Consider the following 7,559-nt stretch of genomic DNA (forward strand, 5'->3'; position numbering starts at 1 on the left):
GAAACTAAATATAGGAAAAAAAAAATTCCAATCTCTGTCTTCCTCTACAGTTTTTGCCCTCTACAGCTCCCTCTAGTACCATGGAAGTCATTCCCTCATGTCTTAGCAGATGTACTATCATCCTGTCCCTTCTCCTTATCAGTGTTTTCCACATATTCCTTTCCTCTCTGATTCTGCGTAGAACCTCCTCATTCCTTACCTTATCAGTCCAACTAATTTTCAACATTCGTCTATAGCACCACATCTCAAATGCTTCGATTCTCTTCTGTTCCGGTTTTCCCACAGTCCATGTTTCACTACCATACAATGCTGTACTCCAGACGTACATCCTCAGAATTTTCTTCCTCAAATTAAGGCCGGTATTTTATATTAGTAGACTTCTCTTGGCCAGAAATGCCTTTTTTGCCATAGCGAGTCTGCTTTTGATGTCCTCCTTGCTCCGTCCGTCATTGGTTATTTTACTGCCTAGGTAGCAGAATTCCTTAACTTCACTGACTTCGTGACCATCAATGCTGATGTTAAGTTTCTCGCTGTTCTCATTTCTTCTACTTCTCATTACCTTCGTGTTTCTCCGATTTACTCTCAGACCATACTGTGTACTCATTAGACTGTTCATTCCGTTCAGCAGATCATTTAATTCTTCTTCACTTTCACTCAGGATAGCAATGTCATCAGCGAATCGTATCATTGATATCCTTTCACCTTGTATTTTAATTCCACTCCTGAACCTTTCTTTTATTTCCATCATTGCTTCCTCGATGTACAGATTGAAGAGTAGGGGCGAAAGGCTACAGCCTTGTCTTACACCCTTCTTAATACGAGCACTTCGTTCTTGATCGTCCACTCTTATTATTCCCTCTTGGTTGTTGTATATATTGTATATGACCCGTCTCTCCCTATAGCTTACCCCCACTTTTTTCATAATCTCGAACAGCTTGCACCATTTTATATTGTCGAATGCTTTTTCCAGGTCGACAAATCCTATGAAAGTGTCTTGATTTTTCTTTAGCCTTGCTTCCATTATTAGCCGTAACGTCAGAATTGCCTCTCTCGTCCCTTTGCTTTTCCTAAAGCCAAACTGATCGTCACCTAGCGCATTCTCAATTTTCTTTTCCATTCCTCTGTATATTATTCTTGTAAACAGCTTCGAAGCATGAGCTGTTAAGATGATTGTGCGATAATTCTCGCACTTGTCAGCTCTTGGCGTCTTCGGAATTGTGTGGATGATGCTTTTCCGAAAGTCAGATGGTATATCGCCAGACTCATATATTCTACACACCAACGTGAATAGTCGTTTTGTTGCCACTTCCCCCAATGCTTTTAGAAATTCTGCCTTATTTGACCGTAAGTCCTCCAAAGCTCTTTTAAATTCCGATTCTAATACTGGATCCCCTATCTCTTCTAAATCAACTCCCGTTTCTTCTTCTATCACATCAGACAAATCTTCACCCTCATAGAGGCTTTCAATGTATTCTTTCCATCTATCTGCTCTCTCCTCTGCGTTTAACAGTGGAATTCCCGTTGCACTCTTAATGTTACCACCGTTGCTGTTAATGTCACCAAAGGTTGCTCTGACTTTCCTGTATGCTGAGTCTGTCCTTCCGACAATCATATCTTTTTCGATGTCTTCACATTTTTCCTGCAGCCATTTCGTCTTAGCTTCCCTGCTCATCCGATTTATTTCATTCCTCAGCGACTTGTATTTCTGTATTCCTGATTTTCCCGGAACATGTTTGTACTTCCTCCTTTCATAAATCAACTGAAGTATTTCATCTGTTAGCCATGGTTTCTTCGCAGCTACCTTCTTTGTATCTACGTTTTCCTCCCCAACTTCTGTGATGGCCCTTTTTAGAGATGTCCATTCCTCTTCAACTGTACTGCCTACTGCGCTATTCCTTATTGCTGTATCTATAGCGTTCGAGAACTTTAAACGTATCTCGTCATTCCTTAGTACTTCCGTATCCCACTTCTTTGCGTATTGATTCTTCCTGACTAATGTCTTGAACTTCAGCCTATATTGTGATCTGAGTCTATATCTGTTCCTGGGTACGCCTTACAATCCAGTATCTGATTTCGGAATCTCTGTCTGGCCATGATGTAATTTAATTGAAATCTTCCCGTATCTCCCGACCTTTTCCAAGTATACCTCCTCCTCTTGCGATTCTTGAACAGGGTATTCGCTATTACTAGCTGAAACATGTTACGGAACTCAATTAGTCTTTCTCCTCTTTCATTCCTTGTCCCAAGCCCATATTCTCCTGTAACCTTTTCTTCTACTCCTTCCCCTAAAACTGAAATCCAGTCGCCTATGACTATTAGATTTTCATCCCCCGTTACATACTGCATTACCCTTTCAATATCCTCATACACTTTCTCTATCTGTTCATCTTCAGGTTGCGACGTCGGCATGTATACCTGAACTATCGTTGTCGGTGTTGGTCTGCTGTCGATTCTGATTAGAACAACCCCGTCACTGAACTGTTCACAGTAACACACCCTCTGCCCTACCTTCCTATTCATAGCGAATCCTACACCTGTTATACCATTTTCTGCTGCTGTTGATATTACCCGATACTCATCTGACCAGAAATCCTTGCCTTCCTTTCACTTCACTTCACTGACCCCTACTATATCAAGATTGAGCCTTTGCATTTCCCCTTTCAGATTTTCTAGTTTCCCTACCACGTTCAATCTTCTGACATTCCACGCCCCGACTCGTAGAACGTTAACCTTTCGTAGATTACTCAATCTTTTTCTCATGGTAACCTCCCCCTTGGCAGTCCCCTCCCGGAGATCCGAATGGGGGACTATTCCGGAATCTTTTGCCAATGGAGAGATCGTCATGACACTTCTTCAATTACAGGCCACATGTCCTGTGGATACACGTTACGTGTCTTTAATGCAGTGGTTTCCATTGCCTTCTGCATCCTCATGTCGTTGATCATTACTGATTCTTCCGCCTTTAGGGGCAATTTCCCACCCCTAGGACAAGAGAGTGCCCTGAACCTCTATCCGCTCCTCCGCCCTCTTTTTTTTTTTTTTTTTTTAACATCTCATTTTGTTCGTTAAATCTGCTCGGGGCGGACGTCGTAAGACATCCGTTTAAGTTCGTTGTTGATCGATTAACTCAGTTTTTTTTATTACAGTGGGCTGCTAACCTTCTGACCGAACACGCTGAACTACCGTGCCGGCATTCTTTGAAAAGGCCGTTGACAGAATGAAGGTGACTTCTTATGACGGAAGTCTTCGGCCGCCAATCCTGATTATTTATCAAAATTTAGGCAGTGGCGGGGATCGAACCTGGGACCGAAAACGTTTTGATTGTGAATCAAAGATGCTACCCTTAGACCACGAGTAACGTATTCGTATAGTACGTAAAGAAATATGAATATTTTAGTTGGACCACTTTTTTCGCTTTGTGATAGATGGCACTGTAATAGTCACAAACATACGGCTCACAATTTTAGACGAACAGTTGGTAACAGGTAGGTTTTTAAAATTAAAATACAGAATCATAAATGAAAAGCACCAGTTTGCTTTTGTTCTACAATATTATTTTTATTGCTAACCGGTTTTCGGCTTACAAGGCCATCTTCAGGCATTTACTGAGTATTATCACCAAAGAAGTTAAATGTTAGCAGACAACACTGGAAGAGAAGTAACACATCTAGAGTGAAGTAGAAACATACAGTGAGTAACATCTTTGCAATGAAATAGTAAAAACTGAACAGTACATAAATAACAATGGAGTTGACAGAAAAACATTTAGCACAATATAAGAATAACATGCCTACATAACGGTATCTATTGATAAACAAAACTATTGAAATAAGATAAACTTAGTACTAGGCAAGGCTGCATCAAGAGGTATGAAACATGGAGAGTGATACACAACCAATTAAAAAAGAAGAGACAGTTGTCAATGTAAATACAGAATACACGAAGAACTTAAGCTATATCAATACGATAAACAGAAATTAATAAATGCAGGAAAATTGAGGTGTTTGAGGGAACCTACAGTTTGAGAGTGTGGTGGTACTGCATTTTAACATTAACTTTATAATCAAAGCAGTGGCTGTATACCAGTTAACATTAAATAAATGAGCAAAGTAAAATATGAACAGTATTTGATGAGACAACTACAAGGGGAGTTAAACATGGACAGTAATACAAGTACAAGTTAAAAGCAAACCCTTAACTATTGAAACTACAGCATATGTGGAATACAAAGACAACTGCAACAAATAAAAACAACTTAATGACTACAGGAAAATGGGAATATGTAGGAAGAGAGGGTGTGGGAAGTAATGAACAACAAAGATGATTATATGAAGTTTAGGAGAGGGGAAGTGTTGAGTTGTGTCTGGTCATTTAAGATGAGATCTGGACTGTGAGCAAGATGTTTGTTAATTTCCAGGGCTTCCAGCAGGTTGAGTTTATGGCCTTTGTTTGCTAAGTGAAGTACATGGGACACTGGCTGGTAGTTGTGACCCTCACTCAGTACATGCTCAGCAAATGCAGAGTCTGAATTCTGCAACCTCCAGCTGCGTTCATGTTCAGCCAGCCTAGTTGATATGTCTCTGCCTGACTGACCAATGTAAAATTTGTCACAATCAGAACAGGTGATTTTGTATACCCCACTGTTGGCTAATAACTGGATCTTATCTTTGCTATTAAAAACACACTGGGCTGTAGTGTTCCTGACATAGTAGGAAACCCTATACTTGCAGGATTTCAGTGCTTTGGCTATAGTCTGTGATACCTTACCTAGAAATGGTAGAGTACACCATTTCTTGCAGACAGTGGATGGGGAAGCAGGTGGGGCATAGAGGAGGGGTATAATTTTCCGTTTTTGTTTCCTGTGCAAGATGTGGTCAATAAGAACTGGATTGTAGCCATTGGCTGAGGCAATAAATTTTATTGTATCTAACTCTGCTTTAAAATCATCTCTGGACATGGGGATGGATATGAGACGGTGTACCATTGAGTGGAAAGCTGCATGTTTGTGAGCTATGGGGTGTTGTGAGCAAGAAGGTATTACTGTGTCTGTAGTTGTTGTTTTTCTGTAAATTTTGAAACAATGTGTGTGTGTACTGATGTCAATGGTGAGATCTAAGAAGTTTATGGATTTGTTGCCAATTTCCATAGTGAACTGGATATTTTTATGTTGACCGTTTAGGTTTTTCAAGAATGTGTTGAGTTGTCTTGTAGTACCAGTCCACATACACAGGACATCATCTACATATCTAAACCAGTATTTGATGTTTGCACTCAAAGGTTCTGTTTTTAGAAAATTTTGTTCAAAATGGTCCATAAATATTTCAGCCAACAGTGGACTAAGAGGGGAACCCATAGCTAAGCCATCTAATTGTTTATAAAGAGTGCCTTGGAACTGGAAATAGTTCTGTGCAAGGCAGGTCTGTGTGGCAAGTCTCAAGTCATTCAATTCCACAGGATTGACATTAGACTTGTGCATCAGCTCTGTCAGAATGTCTATACATTCTACTACTGGTATGTTAGAAAACAAACTGCTGACATCAAAGGATACTAATTTATCACTGTGTGAGACAGATATACCTTTTAACTTGTTTGCTAGGTCCACAGAGTTTGAAATACCATGCTTTGGTTTAAATTTAGTCTTGCTCTTAATTAGGACATCAAGTTTACTGGCTAGTTTGTAAGATGGAGCAGTGAATGATGATACAACTGGACAAATAGGAATATCTTGTTTATGCAGTTTAGGAAGGCCGTACATTCTAGGAGGCATTGGGTTCATGTTAGTTAACAGTTTTACTTCAAATTCAGAGAATATGCTTTTGCATGAAATGATTGCATATTTAACATCCTCTTTGAACAATTTAGTAGGGTCTTTAGGACAGACTTGGAAGCCTGTGGTATTCAGAAAATCATTAACTTTATCCACATAATCACATTTGTTCAAAAGCACAATGCTGTTGCCTTTATCAGATTTTGTGGCAACGATACCTTGGTGTTGTAACTTCTGTTTTAAGGACTTGAGGGTGTGAAAGTCAATAGACCGTGGGATGTTACACACGAATTTGGTTTCGTTCTTTAGTGCATTGGCAACTATATATTTTGCAGTGGTGTCTTTCGTTAAGGCATATTCAATATCAACTTTCATAACATCCAGTTGTTTTTCTGATGGAGGGTGGGGAGGAGCATATTTAAAACCTTTTTCAAGCACTTTTTGTTCCTTTGGGGACAGAACCAAGTTCGATAAGTTAATTACACGTTGCGAAAAATTTTGTTTACAGTTTGAGGTTAGAGGTTCACTCACCTTCCTAATCATAGATAATTTCTTGTTCTGACGCAAAAATACGTCGTGAATAAGATCACTTACACTTTGACGAACTTCTCGATCGAAAACATCGAACTCACACGGGTGTAACTTAGATGTGATTGCCATATGTACCACTTTTAGATGTGTACACACGTTGTCACGAACACGATACCATTTCTTCATTTCTTCCTTTATCCACGTGTATCTCTGAATTTGAAGTAAAACTGTTAACTAACATGAACCCAATGCCTCCTAGAATGTACGGCCTTCCTAAACTGCATAAACAAGATATTCCTATTCGTCCAGTTGTATCATCATTCACTGCTCCATCTTACAAACTAGCCAGTAAACTTGATGTCCTAATTAAGAGCAAGACTAAATTTAAACCAAAGCATGGTATTTCAAACTCTGTGGACCTAGTAAACAAGTTAAAAGGTATATCTGTCTCACACAGTGATAAATTAGTATCCTTTGATGTCAGCAGTTTGTTTTCTAACATACCAGTAGTAGAATGTATAGACATTCTGACAGAGCTGATGCACAAGTCTAATGTCAATCCTGTGGAATTGAATGACTTGAGACTTGCCACACAGACCTGCCTTGCACAGAACTATTTCCAGTTCCAAGGCACTCTTTATAAACAATTAGATGGCTTAGCTATGGGTTCCCCTCTTAGTCCACTGTTGGCTGAAATATTTATGGACCATTTTGAACAAAATTTTCTAAAAACAGAACCTTTGAGTGCAAACATCAAATACTGGTTTAGATATGTAGATGATGTCCTGTGTATGTGGACTGGTACTACAAGACAACTCAACACATTCTTGAAAAACCTAAACGGTCAACATAAAAATATCCAGTTCACTATGGAAATTGGCAACAAATCCATAAACTTCTTAGATCTCACCATTGACATCAGTACACACACACATTGTTTCAAAATTTACAGAAAAACAACAACTACAGACACAGTAATACCTTCTTGCTCACAACACCCCATAGCTCACAAACATGCAGCTTTCCACTCAATGGTACACCGTCTCATATCCATCCCCATGTCCAGAGATGATTTTAAAGCAGAGTTAGATACAATAAAATTTATTGCCTCAGCCAATGGCTACAATCCAGTTCTTATTGACCACATCTTGCACAGGAAACAAAAACGGAAAATTATACCCCTCCTCTATGCCCCACCTGCTTCCCCATCCACTGTCTGCAAGAAATGGTGTACTCTACCATTTCTAGGTAAGGTATCACA

Source organism: Schistocerca americana, chromosome 7 (genome assembly GCF_021461395.2).
Source record: "Schistocerca americana isolate TAMUIC-IGC-003095 chromosome 7, iqSchAmer2.1, whole genome shotgun sequence".
NCBI lineage: Eukaryota > Metazoa > Arthropoda > Insecta > Orthoptera > Acrididae > Schistocerca > Schistocerca americana.